This window comes from Monodelphis domestica, chromosome 1 (genome assembly GCF_027887165.1).
Source record: "Monodelphis domestica isolate mMonDom1 chromosome 1, mMonDom1.pri, whole genome shotgun sequence".
NCBI lineage: Eukaryota > Metazoa > Chordata > Mammalia > Didelphimorphia > Didelphidae > Monodelphis > Monodelphis domestica.
The window spans coordinates 602,266,728-602,291,061 of NC_077227.1; the positions used below are offsets into that span (position 1 = coordinate 602,266,728).

At 36.8% G+C, this 24,334-nt stretch overlaps 1 long non-coding RNA gene across 1 annotated transcript in view; it reads right to left on the reverse strand.

Annotated features, from left to right (window-relative positions):
- Positions 1 to 4,612: 4,612 nt before the first annotated feature.
- Positions 4,613 to 24,334, reverse strand: part of LOC103092475 (uncharacterized) — a 313,263-nt gene continuing 293,541 nt past the window's right edge. Inside the window, exon 7 of the long non-coding RNA XR_008915591.1 lies at positions 4,613 to 23,329. This is a non-coding gene — a long non-coding RNA (uncharacterized LOC103092475). The remainder of the gene's footprint in view (positions 23,330 to 24,334) is intronic.

Sequence of the window (24,334 nt, forward strand, 5' to 3'; positions counted from 1 at the left end):
AGGTGATAATGGGCATCCTTGTTTCACTCCTGATCTTATTGGGAATGCATCTAGTTTATCCCCATTGCAGATGATGTTAGCTGATGGTTTTAGGTATATACTGTTTATTATTTTTAGGAAAGACCCTTCTATTCCTATGCTTGCTAGTGTTTTAATAGAAATAGGTGTTATATTTCATCAAAGATGTTTTCTGTGTCTGAGATAATCATGTGATTTTTGTTGGTTTGCTTGTTAATATGGTCAATTATGTGGATGGTTTTCCTAATATTGAACCAGTCCTGCATTCCTGGTATAAATCCTACTTGATCAAAGTGAATGACCCTCCTGATCACTTGCTGGAGTCTTTTTGCTAGTATCCTATTTAAGATTTTTGCATCTATATTCATTAGGGAGATTGGTCTGTAGTTTTCTTTCTCTGTTTTTGACCTGCCTGGCTTTGGAATCAGTACCAGAATTTGGAATCTTTGTGTCATAAAAGGAATTTGGTAGAACTCCCTCTTTGCTTATTATGTCAAATAGTTTATATAGTATTGGGATCAGCTGTTCTTTGAATGTTTGATAGAATTCACTTGTGAATCCATCAGGCCCTGGGGATTTTTTCTTAGGGAGTTCCTTGATGGCCTGTTGGATTTCTTTTTCTGATATGGGATTATTTAAGAATTCTATTTCTTCTGCTGTTAATCTGGGTAATTTATATTTTTGTAAATATTCATCCATATCACCTAGATTGTTATATTTATTGCCATATAATTTGGCAAAGTAGTTTTTAATGATTGCCTTAATTTCCTTTTCATTGGAGGTAAGGTCCCCCTTTTCATCTATGATGCTGTTAATTTGCTTTTCTTATTTCCTTTTTTAAATTAGATTGACCAGTACTTTGTCTATTTTGTCTGTTTTTTCAAAGTACCAGCTTCTAGTCTTATTTATTAGTTCAATAGTTCTATCACTTTCGATTTTATTAATTTCTCCCTTAATTTTTAGAATCTCTAGTTTGGTTTTCTTCTGGGGTTTTTTAATCTGTTTGCTTTCAAGTTTTTTAATTTGTATTTCCAATTCATTGATCTCTGCCCTCCCTAATTTGTTAATATATGTACTCAGGGATGTTAATTTTCCTCTGAGTACTGCTTTGGCTGCATCCCATAAGGTTTGAAAGCATTTCTCACCATAGTCATTTTCCTCAATGAAATTATTGTTTCTATGATTTGTTCTCTAACTAACCGATTTTAGAGTATCATATTATTTAATTTCCAATTAATTTTTGATTTGGCTCTCCATGTAATCTTGCTGATCATTATTTTTTATTGCCTTATGATCTGAAAAGGCTGCATTTATTATTTCTGCTTTTCTGCATTTGTATGCCATGTTTATGTGACCTAGAGTATGGTAAATCTTTGTGAATGTGCCATTTGGTGCTGAGAAGAAGGTGTATTCCTTTTTGTCCCTATTTATTTTTCTCCATATCTCTATTAACTCTAATTTTTCTAAGATTTCATTCACATCTTTTACCTCTTATTTATTTATTTATTTGTTTATTTGTTTATTTATTTATTTGATTTATCTAAATTTGATAATGGTTGGTTCAGGTCTCCCACTAATATGGTTTTACTGTCTATTTCCTCCTTCAATTCTCCTAGTTTCTCCCTTAGAAATTTAGGTGCTGTACCATTTGGTGCATACATGTTGATTAGTGATATTTCCTCATTATCTAAAGTCCCTTTTAACAAAATATAATTACCTTCCCTATCCCTTTTAATTATGTCTGTTTTTGCTTTGGCTTTGTCAGATATCATGATTGCAACTCTTACCTTCTTTCTATCAGTTGAAGCCCAAAAGGTCTTACTCCATCCTTTAATTCTGACCTTGTGAGTATCTACCCACCTCATGTGTGTTTCTTGAAGACAACACATGGTAGGATTTTGGATTCTAATCCATTCTGCTATTCGTCTATGTTTTATGGGTGAATTTATCCCATTCACGTTCAAAGTTATGATTGTCACTTGTGGATTCCCTGGCATTTTGATATCCTCCCCTAATTCTGACCTTTCTTCTTTATCTATAACCTTTTAAACCAGTGATTTACTTTAAATCAGTTCCCCTAGTCCCCTCCCTTGATATGCTTCCCTTTCCAGCCCCTCCCATTTTGTTCCCTTTTTGTTTGTTAGTTGGTTTTTGGGCTTGGTTATTTTTTGTTTGTTCATTTTTTTAGGGTCTGTTAACTTCCCTCCCCCCTCTCCTTCCTTCCCCCTCCTTAATTTCCCCTTCTCTCTTACACTGTTGGATAAGATAGAATTCAAGATCCCAATGGATCTAGATGTTCTTCCCTCTCAGAGTTCATTTCACTGAGAGTAAGGTTTAAGTAATACCAATTAGCACTCTCTTCCTCTCCTTCTTATAGGGGAATTCTTCCCCTCCCCTTCCCATGTGTATCTTTGTGTGAGAAAGATTATTCTATTTAGTTTTTTTTCTATTTCTTGAAGTATATCTTAGTACCATCAATGATTTCCCCCTCCCTTTTTCTTTCTTTCCGCCCCTTTCTCCATATCGTCTTGATGCCCCAATCTTTCCCTATGTGTGATCCTTCTAACTACTCTAATGATGCATACGATTTTTGAGAATTACATATTACATTTTCCTCACATATTAATACATATATACATATATATATATGTATATATATATAGTTTGATATAAATGTAGTCCTTATAGAAGAGAGTTTGAATAAAAGAAAAAGATAACATTTTTCTCCTTTTCCCTTTCCTTCATAGTTATCTTTTCATGTTTCTTTTGCTCTTTGTGTTTGGATGTCAAACTTTCCACAGAGCTCTGGTCTTTTCTTTACAAACGTTTGAAAAGCTTGTATTTTGTTGAATGCCCATACTTTCCCCTGGAAGTATATAGTCAGTTTTGATGGATAGCTGATTCTTGGTTGAAGGCCCAGTAATCTTGCCTTTCTGACCTTACGGTCATTCAGAGTGGAAATTGCTAAGTCTTGTGTGATCCCGATCGGCATTTCTTTATATCTAAATTGTCTTTTTCTGGCTTCTTGTAAGATTTTTTCTTTTGCTTGAAAGCTTTGGAATTTGGCAATTACATTCCTGGGAATTGTCTTTTGGGGATTTAGTGTAGAGGGTGTTCTGTGAACTCTTTCAATGCCTATTTTTCCCCCTTGTTCTAGAATCTCCGGGCAGTTTTCTTCGATGATATCTTGTATTATGATATCAACGTTACTGTTTATTTCTGGCTTTTCTGGTAGACCAATGATTCTCAGATTGTCTCTCCTTCCTCTCTTTTCCAGGTCTGTCACCTTGTCAGTGAGATATTTTATGTTATCTTCTAATTCCTTAGTCTTTTGACTTTGCTTTATTAATGCTTGCTCTTTTACATCATTGTTTTCCAGTTGCCTGATTCTGAGCTTTAAAGACTGGTTTCCCTTTTCAGTTTGGTCCATCCTGCTTTTTGAGGCTTCAAGCTATTTCTGCAATTGTGTGTTTTTGTCCTTCAGATTGCTGAATTCCTTTTGCATTATTTCCCATTTTTCCTGCCAGAAGGCTTCCATCTTTTTGAAAACTTCCAATTTAAATTCTTCAAGAGCTTGTGGACAATTTCCATTTCTTTTGGAAGGTTTTGGAGGATTTGTTTGTGTTTCCTCTTCTATTTCCTCTGTATTCTATATTTTCCCTCCATAAAATGTATCCAAAGTCACCCCCTTCTTCTTGCTTTTCTTGGTGTTGGGAAGCTGTTCCTGAGCATTGTTTGCCATCTCTATGTTTTTTTCTCCCCTTTCCAGTCAGAATCTGAGTGAGGAGGGCTTGCTCTCAGTGTAAGGGTCTAATGATCAAGGCTTTAGCCTCAGGCAAATTCTCGGTTCTCCACAGCTGCACTGTCTTCCTAGGGGAGCACAAGGGTCTGCCCTTCCCTGCCTGCTGGCATTTTTGGGTGTTACTGCTCTCAGGTGTAGGTATTTGGTGGTCTTAGTTAACTCCCAAGACCTGTGGGTGTCCCTTGCTCACTTCAGAGAATCCCTTTGCACACTCGTTGATTATAGCTTACTGGTTCTGGGAGCCCTAGATCTAAGTTCCCCTTGCCAGCCTGCCGGAGTTTCGGGTGTTACTACTCACAGGAGTAGGTCCTTGGTGATCTTAGTCAGGTCCCTAGACCTGGGGCTGCCTGTTGTTCAGTCCTGGGGTGCCCCTCCTTCACTTGTTGATTCTGGCCAGTGCTGACTTTAACTCTGGCTCCATGGGTGTGGTGAGTGGTGGGTGGGGGAGGGTAAGTCAGATTTTCATTCCCTTATATTGTGGAAATGCTGGAATCTCACCTACCATCAGTGCTGCACCTTAGTGTGGGGTCCCTCCATTTTTATGAGGATGGTTTTTTTGGGGGGGAGTCTTTTGAGGTCTTCTGTGTTGTTGGGTCTGAGGAGAGGAAGCAAGCTGTATCTACTCTGCAGCCATGTTTACCCGGAAGTCCAAAGTAAACATTCTTTCCAAAAGATGTCATGCTGTCAGTTAACTCTTACTCTTTTTGAAAAGAATATTTAATTTTTCATTTATCTGTAGAAAAACATTTTGATAACTGTTTTCAGACATCTGAGGACAGAGATTTTCTCCCTTCTTCCCTTCCCTCCATCCTTACCCCAGATGGTAAATAGTATTCTATAAGTTATACCAGGGCTTTCATGCAATACATATTTCCATACTGCTCATGTCTTAAGAGAAGACACATATCACATTTTCAGTAAAAATCCCATGCAGGAAATAAAGTGGAAGATGGCATACTTTGATCTGAAATCACACACCAACACTTCATTCTTTAGCTATAGATAGAATTTTTTAGCATGGGTCCCTTGAGTTGATACCTACCCTAAACAAATCTTTTTAAGTCAAATCTCCATAGCAACACACTGCTACTCAATAAATTATCTGTATTCACCTAATTAGATAGGTATGATAAGTAAGAGTAATAACAGCTACATATAAGGAGTCCTTTCATCATTTGAGATGATTTGAAGGTATCTGTTTATCCTGGGTCAAGGTGGCCAAGCATAAGTCTCTCCATCTATGGATATCCCTTAAAAATTTAATGGAGAATTAAGCTCCAATGGTATAGTTACCATGACAGTTAGGAAACACCAGTCCCTCTGTTCCAGTCTTCAATAGCTATTCTATGCTCTCTCCTTCCAGTAGCAATAAAAGTACCAGTGGATGACCCATCGTTTGAGTTTTAGAGACAGAATTATTGTAATGAATGATCTATCATTTGGGGCTGTAATGAATGAGGCAGGAAGTTAGAGCTATTGGGTGATAAACCATTATTTATCGATGGCTGCAGGGCAACCCCTCCCCCCAAAAAAAACCTTAGGTTTATCTTAGAAAATTCTTAACTCTCAAAAAGCTCTATCAAAGAATTAATTAAATAACATGAAAAAATTATGGCTCAGAAAATCACAGACTTCAGCCTATTTATACTGTGTTAAAATCTGTATACTTATTTAAACAAAATAATAATTGAGATATTTTGTTTGCCTTTGTGTCCCATAGTCCCTTTTTCTTTGGTGCATTTGGGGAACATTTTATTGCTGTTTTACTAAAATACTCTTTAAGAAAATAATTGCAGTTAGTGTACACATTATACTATTTTTTGTAGTGAATCATTCATTGGAATCCTCAAGTTTCTTTGTGGTCTTCATATTTGTCATTTCTTATGGTAGGTTATGGTACAATCATAACCATATTCTATTCTGCTCATGGATTATAATTCATGCAGCCTTTTCCAGATCATTAAGCATGTGTGTATGTGTGTGTGTGTATGTGGGCAAGATTATGGCCTTGCAAATGGTGATGAAGAGTTACCTATAGCTGCCCGTAGAATCAACCATTATTAGAGATTTTTGCCAGCTCCACTATGTACCAGTCTTCTCAAGAATAATAATGAGTAATCCAACAACTTGAGGCTAATAATGAAAAATTGACAAGATATGCATTTCACAAAGCACATGGAAAGCTCATGGCCTGGGGAAGGAGGGTCCCTTAATTTTTTTAAGTCTGTTTTATACAAGAGGTTTTTAAAAATCATAGCTAACACGTCATCTCAAATTATAAATTAAATACACTCAAAAAAACTCTGTCTGTATTTTAGTACTTATTTGCATGAATGTCCCAAGAGAAAGAAATAGGGGTAAAAGTTATTTTTAATATGTTGAAGTGACATGTAAAAGCAGCTAATACAGTTAGAACAAGTCCTTCAAATAAACAAGGAAAGTGTCTAACCTAAGAAGTTAACCTCTCTAGACTTAATTAGATACAAGAATGGACAGATACTGTGGCTTTCCTGGCCTCCAAACATACAGCAATCTTTCTATTGATTCGTTGCCTAAGTTACTGAGCCATCAGCATTTTATTCCAAACTTGGCATCAGCTTTATCCACAATAATTAAAGCCCAGAATGCCTGCACACCCAAACAGTGCCATAGCACCTGACAATATGCTCCATTGTCCCACAGAAAAAGGACAAAGGTCAATGTCTGGTCACCAAATGGCCTAAAGCATCAGAAACCACTTCATAAATAAAAAATGGTATGTCTTTCCCGCAAGAATTTACTGAAGAGACACTCTCAGTCTCCTTTCCACTGGCAATTTCTGACCAGCTGAAGAAATTGGCTGTTTACATGAATGCAAACCAAAGTACCAAATGTCAGTTACACACAACCATTCCATGCCAATAGATTTTCAACAGGACCACAACAATGACCACTGCCAAAAAACATATTGTAAGGAAAGTTTGCATGCATTTTTTTCCCTTTTGGTTTCCAGGGAAATGTCTATGAGCAATTTTGTCTGCTAGTCTATGATCACACCTGAATTTAGTCAAGTCAAGTGCTTTGACAGATAAGAGAAGTAAAAAAGCAACTCACATTGGAATAGGTTTGAAAAGTACAGTTTAAGCATAATGTGGGAGTAGACCTTCTATAGGCTGGAAATACATCATTTTAATTAATTTCAGTACTTGGAAGGCTTCAGGATCTCATCCACAGAGGTATTACCTCTAGTCACAGACTATAATCTCCTCTGTCCCATGCCCTCTTCTCTTGGGTGACTCTTGTCTATAGTTTTCAATAAATCTCCCATAGATGACCAATTAAATGTGTTCCCTTTGGGTTTTTTAATGTCTTGGAAGTATGGGATGCCCTTCAGAATATCCAACTGTGATTTCTGACTCTCAGTACATGATTGGCTCAGTTCCTTTGCAGGTCATATCCAATATGGCAGGGTGACCCAACTGGAGTATGGAAGACCAGAGTTCTAATCCAGCCTAAAAGACTTAATAGCTACATGACCCTGGACGTGTCACTTAACCTTTACATGCTTTAGTTTCCTCTATAAAATGGGGAGAAAATAGTACCTACCCCTTAGGGTTATTGTGAGGACCAAATGGGATAATAATTATAAAGTACTTGGTATGGTGTTTGGTAAATACTCTAGAAATATTATTATTACTAGTTGCATGACCACAGGCAAATCATATTTTCTGGGCCTCGGTTTCTTCATCTATAAAATGGGGATAATAATTTCTTATCTCATAGGCATGCTATGAGGTTCAAATGAGATAAGATTCATAAGATTGGGAAACCTTAATAAACTGTAAACATTCTTTTTTTAAAACTCTTACCTTCTATCTTGGAATCAATACTGTGTATTGATTCCAAGGCAGAAGAGTGGTAAGGACTAGGCAGTGGGGTTAAGTGACTTGCCCAGGGTCACACATCTGGGAAGTATCTGAGGCCAGATTTGAATCCAGGTTTTCCTGTCTCTAGGTCTGACTCTCAACCCACTGAGCTACCCAGATGCCCCCTAAACTTTAAAAATCTATATCCTGCTGCTGCTGTTGTTGCTGCTGCTGCTGTTGCTATTGCTGCTGCTGCTGTTGCTGTTGCTGCTGCTGCTGCTGCTGCTACTACTACTACTACTACTACTATTACTACTTCTATTCCAGATTTCTGAATCTTCAAGGGAAATTTTATTCTTAGAACACTGAGGATCTAGCTCTACCTAAAAACTTGGGAATTTCTGCCTCAGAATTGAAGTCAAAGTATCTGAGGATACATTTTAAAGATAATTCCCCCAAGAGATTCATGAGTTATTAGATATATGAAAAGCATAAAAGCCTCATGAACTAATTATGGGCCATGCATTATTACATTTGACATTTGCAATTTAATCCAGGAGAGTTATTTCATTTCAAGAGCAAGAAGTCATCCTGACAAACAATGATTCTACCTTATCATTAAATCACTCCAGTTTTCTGACTCAAATCCAATCTTCTGTCCTCTGAAGCTGGCTGTCTCTTAGTGTGCACATCTCCATTACTTATTGGTTTTCCTGATTTCTGAACTTCCTCATTTTTCTTCTTGCATTCCCTACTGTCTCCTTTTCCATTCCCATATTTCTGGTGGTCTACCCCCAAAGACATCAGAGAGATTATTGAATATCATAATTCAACCAAACAGCCACAGGTCAACACATAGTATCTCTTTCTTATTCCTGTACTGTAGGTGACCAATAAAAGTTAAACTTCCTTTTCCAGTGCATACAATTCTTTGCTTCTCAACAAATCAACTAGCCACAAAAAACATATCATTATAATATGTCTATATATCACTACATTAAGGCAAACTAGATTTTACTGATGTGGGAACTCCATTTGACAAGCAGAACAGTATAATGGAGGGAGCTCTTTCTCTGGAGTCAAAGCACTGAAGTTCACTCGTGGCTCTGACTTTTAATACCTCTGTGATCTTAGATAAGTCACTTAACATCTTTCATCCTCAACTACTTATTTGGCATAAGGGGGTAATGGACTTGATGACCTTTGAGGTACCTTCCACTAAACCTTGGATCCTATGATCTTTCCACCAACTTAGAATGCAATCCCTCTACATAAATGGAATCTTCCTATATTTCTATGACCAGAGCAATTCATGTTCTGGTAGCCAACCTTCTATTGATGAGTCTTTCCACACTTACCAAGGCTAGTAATCAGATAAAAGACACCCAGATGGTCACTGGATCCATACTTGAAACCTTTCCATGCTTATCATGATGTGTCTCTTTTGTGCTCCCTCAAATTATCTTCAAGGACCCAAATTAGGCCATTTATAGGGAAGAAGTATAGCAAAAACTGGCATAAATATGCAATTTTTTTTACAAGGAACTTAAAGTAGATCCCATCATGAAATAAATCTAACTATATTTCTCCAGCCTAGGACATCTCTAGATTCAGAAGGGAAAGAGAATATTGAAAAGAAGTTATTATTTAGTCTGGACTACATACAAATAACTAAAACATGTCTCAAAACACACAGAAGTGACTGAAGAGAGAAAATGAAAATGATGAAAAATTAAAGGAGAAAGAAATGAAACAAATAATAGTAGAAACCATTTCTATAATACTTTTAAGATCTAAAAATGATTTCATAAGCATTAGCTCATTTTCCCTTTATAGCAATACTGTAAATCCCTCAAGGTAGAATTGTTATATCCTCATTTTATGAATGAGGAAACTGAGGCTGGAAGAGGTTAAGTGACTTTCCCAGAGGGGGACAACTAGAAAGTATCAGATAAAGGGTTTAAACCTGGGTCTCTTCTCATTCCAAGCCCCTTATGTTCTTCACAAAACCAGAATGTCTTTAACTGAAAATAAAGAGCATTGATAACAAAGAATAAAACAAAACATTAGTTTTCTTTGTTCATAAAGGCATGCATTCTCAATTATATCAAATCACTACTAAAAAGTAAGACGCAAATGACTTTTTTTTTACCAACAATACCAACAGCAAACAATTCTTTTCTAAATCCAAGTGCATTTTGTTGGTCGTCCTATGTTTTCAAAGAAGACCAATGACATCATGGGATGATGTCTTTACTTGCAAGTGATTTGCATTTAAGTGAGACAGAGTTTCACAGAGTCATTAACCTCATTCTCTCTTCCAGAGTTATTGAAGTCCATCATGACAAAAGTCAGGAGAAATGGCAATTGGCTGGCATGCTATGGATGACTTTGGCTTCTTTCCAATGTATAACCAAGCTCTAAGTGCTAATTGTTCTCACTTTCCTTATTCTACTTGAGGAATTCTTTGACTGTCTGAAGTAGAACTCCAACCCCCTTCCACTGATCAGTTTGTGTTTGATCTATTACCCTCAATCTGGCTTAACCCAGTTGCCAAGATGGTTTTATTGAGGTGCTATTGCTGAGCATGCTAAGCTTCTTGGAGCCACAGGCAAGAGTTGGATGTCATGCTTTAGAAAGATTTGGAAAGAGCTGTGTGAACTGATGCACAGTGAAATAAGCAGAACCAGGAGAACATTATACACAGAAACTGCAAAATTGTGGAACAATCAAATTTGATAGACTACTACTAACACCAATACAATGATCCAGGACAATTCTGAGGGACTTATGACAAAGAATGCTATCTATCCTCAGAGAAAGAACTATTGGAGTAGAAGTACAGATGAAAACATATGACTTATCACTTGTTTGGGTATATGTTTGGTTTTATAAGATTATTCACTTATAAAAATGAATAATATGGAAATATGTTTTGTATGATAATACATGTATAACCAAGATTAAGTTGCTTGTCTACTCTAGGAATGGGAGGGAATAAGCGAAGGAGATGATATGGATCATATAACTTCAGATAATTTATGTGGAATTTTGTTATTAAGATTTTAAAAATTTTTTTAAAAGTTGGATATCATAGCTGCTCATTCACCTTCTCAAAGTGCATTTTATTTCGCAGTGAATTGAAATATTTAAAATATAAAACCTTTAATATACTAATTGCCTATAAAACTTTGATAAAAGAGACAGGGACAAGGGATAGAAGAGAAGAAAGACAGCTGATGCCTAGGAGAGGCTTATAAGTCAGTGCATCAGTCAGAAGCATTTATTAAGGCCTAAGTGGGAGGTGCTATGTTGAAGGCTGAGGATATATACAACATATAAAAGGAAGGTGGAAGACGGGTTGCCTGGCCCAGGAGAGTATTGAAGAACTAAAGAATGTAGAATGATAGGAAATAGAATAATGGCTGACCAGGGTACTTATTTCAAATGGAAGCTCTGGGAGGACCCCTCTTTTTTTTTCAATCAGAGAGAAGAGCATCATAGGCAAAGAGGACTTCTGAAGCATGAGTTTGTGAGTTCTAGTGCTAAAGACATCTTCTAGGAAAGAAAGCTTTCTGGAACACAGTAGAAAAGTCCAGAGGAGTATAACCTGGTGGGAAAAATAACCTTCTATTTACTTATTCTCCAGAGGGTAAAATGTCCCTCATTGTTTTTTAGTTATGTCTGATTCTTCATGACCCCATTTGGAGTTTTCTTGGCAAAGATTCTGGAGTGGTTTGCTACTTCCTTCTTCAGCTCATTTTACAGATGGCAAACAGAGACCAACATGGTTAAGTGACTTGCCCCAGGGTGACATAGCTAGTAAATGTTTGAGACCGCATTTGAACTCAGGTCTTCTTGATTCCATGTCCAGCATTCTATTCACTATACCCTCTAACTGCTCAAAATACCCCTCTCAACACACCTACAGCTTAGAGAAGCTTGTGGGCTTGCTTTATAACACTATGTGGACTTAGTGTTATAAAAATCCCTCAAGTATGAGAGAGATTAAGATAGGTATAAAGGAATACAATTCAATTATTCTTCTCCAATGTCTTGGACTACTCTGATTCTGTCAACATCAGACAGTAAGGGGCCTTGATTGGGTCCAACTGGGACAATAATAGAAATGGAGCAGTCCCTGCCTTCATAAAGCTTACATTTTGCTGGGGGGGGGGTGATATATTAAGCATCCCAATAAATAAATGCAAAGTATACTCATTCCTGGCAGGAAAGGAATACTGATTGGGAGATAGAGGTAGATAAGGCAAAAACCTCTTGATTGAAATGGCACCTGAGGTGAGCCTTGATGGAAGCAAAAAATTTTGAGAAATAGGTGAGGAAGAAAGGTATCCTAGTTAAATCTGTCTTTGCAAAAGAAGAAAAAGGAAAGGAAGGAAACAAGCATCTATTAATCACCTACTATGTGCCAGGCACTGTGTTAAGCACTTTAAAAGCATCCACCTTATTTGTTCCTCACCACAACTCTGAGAGATAGGTGCTAATATTATCCCCACTTTATAGATTCAGAAATTGAGGCTGACAGTGGTTAAGAGACCTGCCAAGGGTCAAATAGCTAGCATATGTTTAATGATATATTTGAACCCAAATCTTCCCCCAGCCCAGTGCTGTATGTACTATGTTACTTAGATACCTAGGCATCCAAAGAAATGGAGTTCCATATAGAGTCCAGCAAACAATCTAGTAATAGGACAATCTATGGATGAGTAATGATGAAGGACTGAGATGGCATCAAAGAAAAGGGAAAAAGACAGTTTTGTCCTTAATCAGCTCCTTGGAGAGCTGTTTAATTAATCACTACTTCTTTTCAAAATGCCTCACACACTAAGTTTTTGACATGTTCTTTTTCAAAGCATCCAGATGTTCACAAGCATGTTTTTCTCTATCTCTTGTGCAACCTAGGGTTTCAAAAGAGCCTCCAGCGTATAAATCGCCTGAAGGAATCAGTGAGTTAGTTTGACACCCAGATTAGAGATCACTGTGTGTAAAACTTCAGGTAACCCACAGATCTTTCCTCAGTCAAAGCCTTTGCCTGACCAAGAGGTCTGAGTTGAGGGTTTGAGGTGAACAGAAGGGCTTTGAAAACTGGTGAGTGAGTTTAGAGAGCCATTTGGAGGCAGGTAGTAAAGATTCAGGGTCTAGGACTAAGAATCCCCACATTATAAATGATATTTCACTGAATCACATCATCAGAGTATCTCATATGCCCTATCAACATCTTCTCTTAGACATTAGATTGTGAGCTCCTTGAGAGCAGGGACTGTTTTTATTTGTCTTTATATACCCAGTGCTTAGCATAGTCTCTGGCAAATAGTAGGTACTTAATAAATGATTTGATTATTGATGATTATGAATCTCAGAGATGGAAGGAATCTCTAGCTCGATTCATATATAAGCAAAAGTCTTTTATCCATATTTTATTATATTTTAATAAATTTCCACATAAATTTTCTGAAATTATATAATCCAAAATTGTCTCACTCCCTTCTTCCCTTCCCCCTCCCAGATTTGGCAAGTAATTCAATCTGAGTTATACATGTATCTCTATCCGTAATAAATGGTACTTTCAGTTGAAAACTTTTAAATGAGAAAGAATTCACTACTTCTGAAGTAGCCCACTCTGCCTTTGGATGGCTCTGATTGTTAGGAAATTTTTCCTTACATGAATCACTAATTTCTACTTTCTTCCAACTATATGTAGTTATGCATGCTGGGGTCAAATAGACTAAGTCTAATCTTTCTTCTTTTACAGCCCTCCAAATTCCTGAATATAGCTATCATGACCCACTATATCTTCTCCTGGCTAACTCAACCAAGTTAAATTAACATTATGAGGCAATCTGTCTTTCCTTTTTTGTTTGTTTATTTGTTTGTTTTCTTTGAGATCTCTTCCACAAAATGACTAATATGTAAAAATGTCTTACATGATTGTACATGTAAAATCTGTATCAGATTGCTTATTGTCTCAGCAAGCAGGGAGGAGTAAGGAGGGAGGGAGAGGAGGGAAAAGAAAGAGAGAGAGGGTGGGAAGGGAAAGAATTTGAAACAAAAAAATTTTAATGAAAGTTAAAAAATTGTTTTATATGTAATTGGGGGAAATAAAATATTAGTATTTTAAAAGAATTAAATTTCCTTCACCATCTAGTTGTTTTTTCCTAATGCTTTTTGACTTATAAATATCCTGCCAAAAATGGAATGCCTATAACTGAGTACTATGCTCTCTCATTGAGCTTGCAACCCACAAAAATCCCCATTTTTTCCAAATTGCTCCCTCCCTGTGTCTCCCCATTTTATATGTTTGAAATTGATCTTTGAAATGGAAGCATTTGACTTTATAGTAATCCCTACTAAATTTCATCTTAATCAATTTGACCCATTATTTGAGTATGCCAAGTCCTTTCTGGAGCTTTAGTCCAACCTTCAGCATGGCAGTTATCCCTCTAAATTTTGTGCTTTTGGTGAATTCAATAAATATATCATCTTTGCCTTGATCCAAGTCACTGGTTTAAAAAGCAATAATCACCTTGCTGGCAAAGTCAGAGGTATGGTTTTTCCAGTAGCAACACTTGGCAACAAGAATTAGAGTAAGGAAAGCTGAGTTGCTGGAGAACCAAAGCTTTTGAATGTGTTCCTGGAGACAACTTTTGAGAGTCCTTTGGACCACGAGGAGATCAAAGCAGTCAATACTTAAAATACTTCAATCTATTCAGTGGAAGGTCAAATACTGAAATTGAAACTTAAATAGTTTGGCCACATAATGAGAAGACAGGACTCACTGGAAAAGCTCTGATGTTGGGAAAGATTGAGGGTTAAAGGAAAAGGAAATGATAGAGGATGAAATGCAGATAGCGTCATAGAAACAACGAACATGAACTTGGACAGACTTCAAGACATCGTGAAGGCTGGAAGCACATGGTAGTCTATGGTCCATTGGGTCATAAAGAGTCAGATGTGACTGACTGACCAAACAACACACATTTTAAGTTGTTCTATATTCTCACAGTTGAAACTACCTAAAGGTAGAAATGTGTGTCTTGGGATATTGCATTTCCATCCCTCCATCCACCCACCCATCCATCCCCACTCCAACAAAAGCCCTATTGGGTATTGTAGAGGCCATTCTTGTTCAGGATGCATTGGGCAATGAGGGTCAAAGGTAGGTGCTCTCTCACCCTAGGATGATAAGATGCTTCTGCACACTTTATTTTTTCCATGAGCCACCAGAGACAAAAAAACTAAAAGAATTGTAAACAGAGCCCAAATATCTTAGGTCCTCCTATAGCATTCTGTTAATTGTTATATTAATGTCACATTTGCTATTAATACTGAATCTGAACTGTCCTCTAGCTTGCCAAGTATAGCTTCTCATAGGGCTTTATTCTCTTTACTATATTAATTATGCCAGATGTCTACAATAAAGATGCTTGTGTATATATCCATAGATAACTGTTGTTATCTCTTCTCAGGTGTTTATTAGTTTTTATTCTGGGTCTTTGCTTCCTTGTACTGGCCCCTCCAATTTATATTGGGAAATTCAATGAATTTGATCTATTATTTCTATCAGTGGAAAAAAGGTGAATTTTTAGACAGGGAAAAACTGTTGAGAACCCCCAGCTAGGATTGGAATATTTCATCAGATCAGATTAAAAACTATGGGTAAATGGAAGAAGGGAGATGCAGATGGTTAGGGGGAGCATTCCCCTGCCACTCTATATAACTGCCATCCCTACTATCCTCTTTGCTCTACTACACTCCCTCCCCCAGATCTTCCCCTCCTGACTCTTTACCTCTACCTCTCAATGCAGTGAAGAAAGATTAAATTTTTTATGGGGTCTAACCACTGTCTCCCCTATCCTCTAGCCTCTCTCCAGAATGATCAACTGTCTTCTGCTATTGTTTGATTTTGATCAGTCAGAATTATTCCTTTCCAACCAAGAAAGGTCTTTGTGGGCAGGATGACCCTCTGTTGAGTGCTTTTTAAACAGGCTCTAGAATATTCTTCTTTCCTTCCTTCTCTTTCTGTCTCTGTCTTTCTTTTGCCTTCTACTTCTTTCCCTTCCCTTCTCCTCTTTTTACCTCAACAGAAGATAACACACAACTGTTTACCAGTACTCAAACTAAAATAGCTCTTTCATTAAAACATGGTGTGAAATATCATTCCCCAAATTAAGTCCTCACAAATATGCATCACAGCTCATTTGCCAAAATTTTGTCTTTGAAATAATCCCCTGGCTCCTTTGGAAATCTTTTGCAAAAGGCTAACCCCTCGGCCTCTGTGACCAATTAACCAAGTAAAGCACATTTTGCTTTATAATGATCAGAACACATGTGGTCCCAGCAGTTTTAAATTTGGCTACCTTTATATCTTCCTGGACTGTTTAGACCTGAGCCTTTGAGGTCTTAAGCTCTGGGTTACAAGCCAAAACACCAGTCTAGAATCTGAGAGAAAAAACACCTTTTTGCCAATTGAAGCTGACTTCAAGATTTTAGGAAAGGTTACTTTAAGAAATTAATTTGGACTCTTAACTAGATGGCCAAATACTGAAACTGAAGCTTAAATACTTTGGCCCTATAATGAGAAAATAGTCTTACTGGGCAAAAAGATTGAAGACAAAAGAAGGGGATGGCAGAGGTTGAGAGGGATGGATAATGGCATGGAAACAACAAACATGAACTTGGACAGGCTTTGGGAAATAGCAGAGGATAGAAGGGCCAGGCATGCTATGGTTCTTGGGGTCATGAAGAGTCAGACACGACTCAGTGACTGAACAAAAACAATAACATGATAAAAGGGGAAAGACACTGAACCAGGAGTCACAATTCAGCTAAATATGTGACTTTGGACAAGACAATTCAAACTTTTGTTTTCTCTCTGTTAATGAGAGGGGAATTCAGCCTTTTTAAGAGTTTGTCTCATGGTCAAAAATCCATATGTGTTTAGGCCACATGAATTTAATTATATTCAACTTGAGTCAGAGTGACTAATTGATACAAGTTTGGTAGAGGCAATCAGTAGCACAGCAGTAGCAGCAGGCCAAATGGTGAATCCCTACTGACCTTGCTACAGTTTCATGTGGACTAGCTAATTAGGTAAAATTATTTTGCTAAAAATCTCTGGTGGACCGTACCCCAGGGTCATAGGGGTCCCATCTGGCCTGCAGGCTCCATGTTGGATGCTTAGGGCCAAAAGGATTTCAAAAGGCTCTTCCAGCTCTGGTGTATGAATCTATTAAATTCTATTAAATTATTAAATTTAAAATTATTCTATTAAATTCAGGGGTACCTCTTAGTGCCCAGTTCACATTTAATGCAGAGTCTTTTGAGTGGGGAAGCCCCTAAGCAAAACTGGTAAATTTGTCATCAATGATCTTTTCTATTTCCCTTTCAAGAGCTCTTCACTCTGCCTTCTGTACCCTATCCCTCCTTCGTCATATCTACCTTCCCCAGCTCAGAATTTTGTGGTGAAAAGGAACTTTGGGCGTCATCTAAGGTACATGTTTCCCTCTTGTTCCTACCACCCAAGTGGCATAGTAGATTAATGCTAAACCTGGAGTCAGGTTGAAAGGTGATGCCTTGGCTTGATCTTTAATAGGATTTATTGGTATAGAACTCAGATCCTATTTCCAATACATACTAGTTGTGTCACCATGGGCAAATTACTTAATTCCTCTGAGCCTCAGTTTCCTCATCTATAAAATAGGAATAATTATATCTGTAGTACCTTCCATGAAGGTTTGTTGGGAGGTTAAGATAAATTAATTATGGAAACACTTTGAAAACTTTAAAATAATATGTGTGTGTGTGAATTACTGCTAGGTGGGTACCATGGATAGATAGTGTGGGGCTTGGATTCAGGAAGACCTAATTTCAAATCTAGCCCCAAATACTTACTATGATCTCAATTAAGTCACTTAGCCTTTGTGTTTCAGTTTTCTCATCAGCAAAAATAATATGGGGAAAATAATAGCATCTAACTCAAAGGGTTGTTGTGTAGATTAAATAAGATATTTCTGAAGAGCCTGACTCATAGTGGGCACTATATCAATGCTAGCTATCATCATCATCATCATCATCATTGAATTGCAAATTCCTTTAGAAAAATAGCAGAGTTGTAGAAAGCTTTGTATTCTCAGCACTTAATAAGTTCCATGGACATAGTAGCTATATAATAAATGCTTGTTGAATTGACCTAGGGGTAAAATAATACCAAATTAGGCTTTTGGGGTGGAAAGTAGAAGCTTCTCTTAGCCCACAAATCACATGGTAGAGGCAGCTACTATGAGTGGGGCTGACTACAGTTTCTATTAAAGGTCTATCACTTCAGGGAAATATTCAAAGGATAAGGGGCAGCAGGATACTGAAAGAGCCAACAATTCATTACTCAATCAGCTTTTACTAATTTATGCTAATGAAAAGAGCAGGAGAACAATAAAAAACCTGATATTTTTCAACTTGGTTTTAAATATGTATTTTCTTTCTCCTTAAACATGAATGAAAGAGCAAGTTGTTTTCCTGCACCAATATGCAGAAAATGCATCACAAAAAAGACAGAAGAGCAGGACACTTATTCTACTCTGACATTGACTAGCTGCATGTTCTTAGATAAATCACATTTCCTTTGGAGTCTTGGTTTAGTCATCTGTAAAATGAGGAGATCGTCTCATAGATAGTCAGTGAAAATCTAGAAAAGGAAATGGTCATCACAAAGAGTAAACATGTCTTCATCAAGATTGTGTTATGTCAGATTAACTTCATTTCCTTTTTTTTCAGGATCACTAACCTGGTAGATTAAGGGGATGCTGTACATGAGTTACCTAGATTTTTAGCAAAACATTTGATAGTTTCTCTCATACAATTCTTGGGGGCAGAGGAGAGGTGTGGAATAGAAAGTGTAGGAGTTGAGAGTACAGTTAGATTTGAGGCTGGTTGAATGATCAGATCCAAATGATAGTTATTAATACTTTAATTTCAGTTTAGAAGGAGGTCTCTAGTGGAATGCCTTAGGTCTTCCTGCTTAATCCTGTGCTATATAATATTCTTATTACTGACTTGGATAAAGATGTTGAGGTCATGTTTATCAGATCTGGAACCATTACAAAGCTTGGAGGAAGAGTTAACACATCAGATGATACAAGTCTAAAATATCTTGACAGGCTAGAAAATTGAGCCAACTTAATGAAATTAACTTAAATAGGGGGTAAGGGCAAAGTTTTATCCTTGGAGTCTAGAAATCTTGTTAGGTACAAGATAGGGGAAACATGAATCCACAGAAGTCCTGGGAAAAATATGGGAGTTTTAGCAGATTATTGTTCCATATGAGCCAAAAGTATATTACAGCAGCCAAGAAACTGAATCTATTCTTCAGGTACATTAATAATAGCTGACATAATAATAGATTTAACTTTTATATAACACTATGTGCCCTGTGCTATATTAAGCAATTTACAATGATCTAATTTCATCTTCATAACAACCCTGGAAGATAAACATTATTATTCTTCCCATTTCACCAATGAGAAAACTGAGACAAATAGAGATTAAATGACTTATCCAGGAACACATAATGAGTAACTGTCTGAGCCTGGATTTGAACTCAGATCTTCCTTACTTAAAGCCCAATGCTCTATCCACTGTATCACCTTAAAGCTGCTGTTAAGAGAGATACAACCTCAAGAAATAATTAAATAATCCTGTTTTCTGTCCTGTCCAGAAGTCTAGTGGAATATATATTTTAGGGAGAATCTTAAAGAAGTTGGAGAATATTTAGGGAGAAAAATCAGGATGATGAGAACCTTGAGTTTAGATTCTATGAGGAAAGGTGGAAGGAACTCAGGATATATAGCTTGGAGTTTGGGGAGGGACTTCATGATAGCTGTCACCCAGTTTTTAAGGTCTCTCATGCTCCAGAGGGCACAATGAGGATCAATGGATGGAATTTAAAAATTAGGTAAGCATGGGTTAAAGGAAAAGCTATTCCAAAGGAGAATGAGTTTCATCAGTTTCATCAGGCAGTTTTTCCCTCACTGGGTATCTTCAAGGAAAATATGAATGGCTTCTTGTCTGATACATTTGGGAGAAAATTCTTGTTCAAGTAGATGTTCATAGATTACTTTTGAAAGTCTTTACAACTTTGAGATGAAATCCAGAAATCCTGTCTTTTCTAGCTCAAAGAGATTGTTTCCTTTGATAAAACTGAATTGAATTTGTGTGACCAGAACTTATTGAAGACTTAAGGAAGATGGAAATGCTGGAGAGCAATGTGAAATGAACAATCATAAAATCCATTAACCAGCATTGACAGATAACTGCATAATTGACAGCAAATTCAACCCCACTTCTGTGTCCCCTATGCTAAAAGCATCTTGGGATGACAGAAGAAGGGATCAAACAAAGGCACTGATTGATTGGGTTGGGAGTAACCACACAAACACAAAAGAACAATCAACCAAAAGAAAGTAGGCTAGTTAAATGGACATTTCTGCCAAAAGGAAGACTCACTTTCCAGAAGGAAGATTTCAGGTCATGGTGAACTCAACAGATCTTTTGATTTTTTTCCCTAATGAATCTTTTTGTATTGTTTTCTAATAAATGACTCAGAGATGGGCAACAATGTTCTGGTTTCATGTATTTTTATGCACATTTTAACATTTTGAATCACCTTTTAAAAACTTTATTTTTGAATAATAGTGACTTAATTACTATATTCAACTTTATGACATAAAGCATGTTTTAAGTATTACCCTCACAATTCAGTAAAACTTTGCTAATTCATACAAATTGCAGATGAGGAAGGTACAGCCTGAATTTGTAAAGAGTATAAATTATAGAATGTTGTTTCAAGAAATGGTACATTACCTTGGACAAGTCAGTTTACTTTCCTGATCATCAGTTTTCTTATCTGCAAGATGAGGGAGTGTGTGTGTGTATGTGTGTGTGTGTGTGTGTGTGTGTATGCTTGCTCTTGTTCAACCACAAAATACTTTGATATCTATTTCAAGTGATTTCCTTTTTAATTCCATGTATATAATTTTATTCATTTTAAAAACGGTATTCTGAGGCATCTATTGATTTCACCTAACTTCTAAAAGAATTTACATAATAAAAAGTTGATATGATTTCTGTTTTCTCTTCCAGATCTGAAATCTTACAAACCCTGGGAGATGAAATTTCAATAATTATCCCTGAAATGTCCTCCCATTCACTCTTTCAACCTGTTGAATTTCTGCCTACTTTTAAAATCCTAAATCAGAAATTACCTTTATCATGAAAGTCCACCATGGGCCTCAAATAGGAAATAAATCATGACTCATTCCTTCACTTTAGACCTCATATAGAACCTTATTTGTGTCCCTTTAAAATATGTAGTTTATTAGTATGTTTCTTATGTGGATCTTACTAGTCTGTAACTCCTATGAGGGCAAGAACCTTGTCTCAAGCAAACTATCACTAAACAGGGCAAATAGATGGGGTTTTCTAATTAGAGTTGGGAAGTCTTTGGCCGGGATGATGTCTTGAACACTAAGTAGCTGTTTTCCTGGGTAAATCACTCAACATCTGGGAGACTCAATTCCCTCACTTATAAAATGAGAATAGTAATTCAATCTATGTCATAGCATTGTTGTAGGGATCAAATGAGATAATGTTTGGAAAGCTCTCTGTAAATCCTTTAAAAACATTCTATAAATGAGTTATAGTAGACGACGCATTTTGTAAAAATTTGAATTCAAGTGAGTCTTAGAGTAACACTAATAATGGTTAACCAAGTCCTGCCAAGTAACAGTCCTGCCAGGTCTGCTTAAATGCACTCCTAAGAATAATTTGTAATTAGGATGTAATTGTTTGCATGCAAATAAGTGATGCTTAAGTGTTTGAAAACAGCCTGTTTTCTTCCATAGATTAAATACACTGCCCTCCCTCCCTCCTTCCTCCCCTGCTGTTTTATACCATCAATTTGCTTAGCAGTCCTTTCTTCATAGTTTAGGCAAAGGTAGAACTCAGCTCAGCTGAGCTCCATGTAGGCATCTTGTGCTAAAGGGGTCCCAGAAACAGCCCTGAGGCACTCAGACTAGGAAGCTGTTTGGGTGTAGAAGAATGGGGAAGAGAACTTGGACCAGGGGCGTGGATGTCTCCAAACGCAGCAGTGCCACAATACCCTTATGCCTTTGGTCCAGCCCATAGCTGGCATGCAATATGGCATAGTGGAGTCAGAGGGCATGAAGTTTAGTGGATTTTGAAGCAGCCAAGACATTGGGTCTCCAGGAGTTAGAAAATAATTTATTATAGATAAATTATTATAAAAATACAACATATATAAAGATATATACAGATATACATGCATATATATATATATAATATTATTTAGTGGATGGCTTCCTTTCTAGGTAAATAGTGTAATATAATGGAAAACAGATTGGTCACCTAGATTCAAGTCTTTCTTCTAATCCTCATTAACTGTGTAACCATGAGACAAGCACTTTTTGGACAACTCTAAGATTATTTGTTGCAGATGACTTGCTGATCAGCTTTATTGGAGGGAATTTCCATACGGGGACTTCACTAAGAAGATGAAACCACAAGTCTGAGAAGAAAAAATCTTTCCTGAAGAAGCTTGAAACTTTATAGGCACTGGCTAATTAATCTCATAGTATCTTTGCTTCTATTTTAGTATAATTACATCAGACTATGCTATGACTAAGCTAGAACATCAATTAGAGGAGAAATTATGTTGTAAAGTTCCGTAACATCATTAGATGATCGCATTTTCTCTGCTTCTGAATTATTCTTTAGGCAATACTGAAAGTCTACCCAGCTGTGACTGCAATGTTGTAGATAGAGATATACATGTGCCATATTAGGAGAAAGGAATTAAGTTGTAGCCCCAGTTAAGACAAATATTAGTTGCTTGTCTGTAAAAGTATATCCTTCCTCCATTAGCCACCCTTGTCCCTAATATTTTGAATACCAAATAAAGACCACAGGTTAAAAAAATTCCCCTCTTTTCCCCATCCCCATCTTCTAGTGGTTGTTGTTACTGTTGTCAATGGTTTTCGATCATGTCCAACTTTTTGCAATCTCATTTGGGGTTCTCGTGGCAAAGATACTGGAGTCATTTGCCACTTCTCTCTCCAGTTCATTTTATGGATGAGGACACCAAGGAAAACAGGGTGAAGTGACTTGCCCAGAGTCACATAGCTAGTAATGTCTGAAGCAATCTGAACTCAGGAAGATGAGTCTTCCTGACTCCAAGCCTTGCTCTCTATCACTGTACCACCTAGATGCCCCCATCTTATTTATACAATTGGTTTAAATTTCCAGTTTCGTTTTTGCTTTTACTCATCTGTAAATGGATAAAAATCTGAACCTTGGGAGAAAGTTCCTACAAACAATGAGGTAAAAAGTTTGTAGAAAACTCACCATTGCTCACTTTGGCAGTGACTTTTAACTCAAGCTTTGAAGTTCAGAAACATGTCTGGCATGTTGTCTTTCCCATGAGATTTTAAATTCCTTGAATGTAGAGATTGTTTCTGCCTTTATTGCATCTCAGCTCTTAACAGGATGGCAAGCACATAGTAGATGTTTAATAAATGTTTGCTGACAACCTCAGACAGTAGATTTAGACAAGTCCATTGGCTTTTTATTGTTTCTGTAACAAAGATAAAAAAAAAATCCACTTCAGAGCCTTATTTAAAATCAATCAGTCAACTAGAATTTATTTAGTACCTACTATGCATCAGACACAGTTCTAAGTGCCAGGGATATGAAGAAAGTGGCATTGAGGGAGGATCGAAGGGAATTCTAACACAATAAATAAGCAGCACATTATTCTTGATTTATGAAAAGGTGGCAGAAGAAGGCACGATAGGAAGGAACTCTGAGAATTTGAGGTGAAGGAGATATGAGATGGTATCTAGTATCTCCCAATGAAGAATCCTTTCTAAAATTTACCAGTTATGCCGATCCAGATTCACACTATTGCCTGACTAATTTAACAATGATAATAAATATAATAGTAAAAATAATAATAAAGATCAGAGAGGCAGCATGGCATAGTGGGTAGAGAATAGCCCTTAGAGACGGAAAAACTTGGGTTCAATCCTCACTCTGTTATATATTTATTGTATGACCCTTTGCTCTTCCTCATACAGAAGCTTGGGAGATACCTTTAGTCCACTAGTAAGAGTATTGACATGGAAATGAAATATTGAGGCTTTAGATTCTCCTCTATCTCTAAAAGGAGGTGTGGTATAAAATAGAGAGAGACAGCCTCAGGCCAGGAAAAACTGGATTTCTAATCATGATTCTTGCAGTGTGATTTTAGGCAAGACACTTAAGCTCTCAGTATTTTTTACAAATCTCTATGACTGTAAGTTACAGAAAAGGTGCTGTCATGCATTAGTGGGGAGAGCATCTTCATCTGGGGGGTCTCCATAGCAAGGAAATCATAGGTTCAGTCCTTATTTTAATCCTATCATAAATAAAATAACAGCTACTACATAACCAATAGATCATGCTGAAATTGGTTGATTATCATCACAGACCAAACTGTTGCCTACAATGACTAAAATATAGCAACAATTCATTTTTTAAAAATTAGGAACAATATTTGTAATTGATATTACCATACCAAATATTTTCAATCTCCAAACTA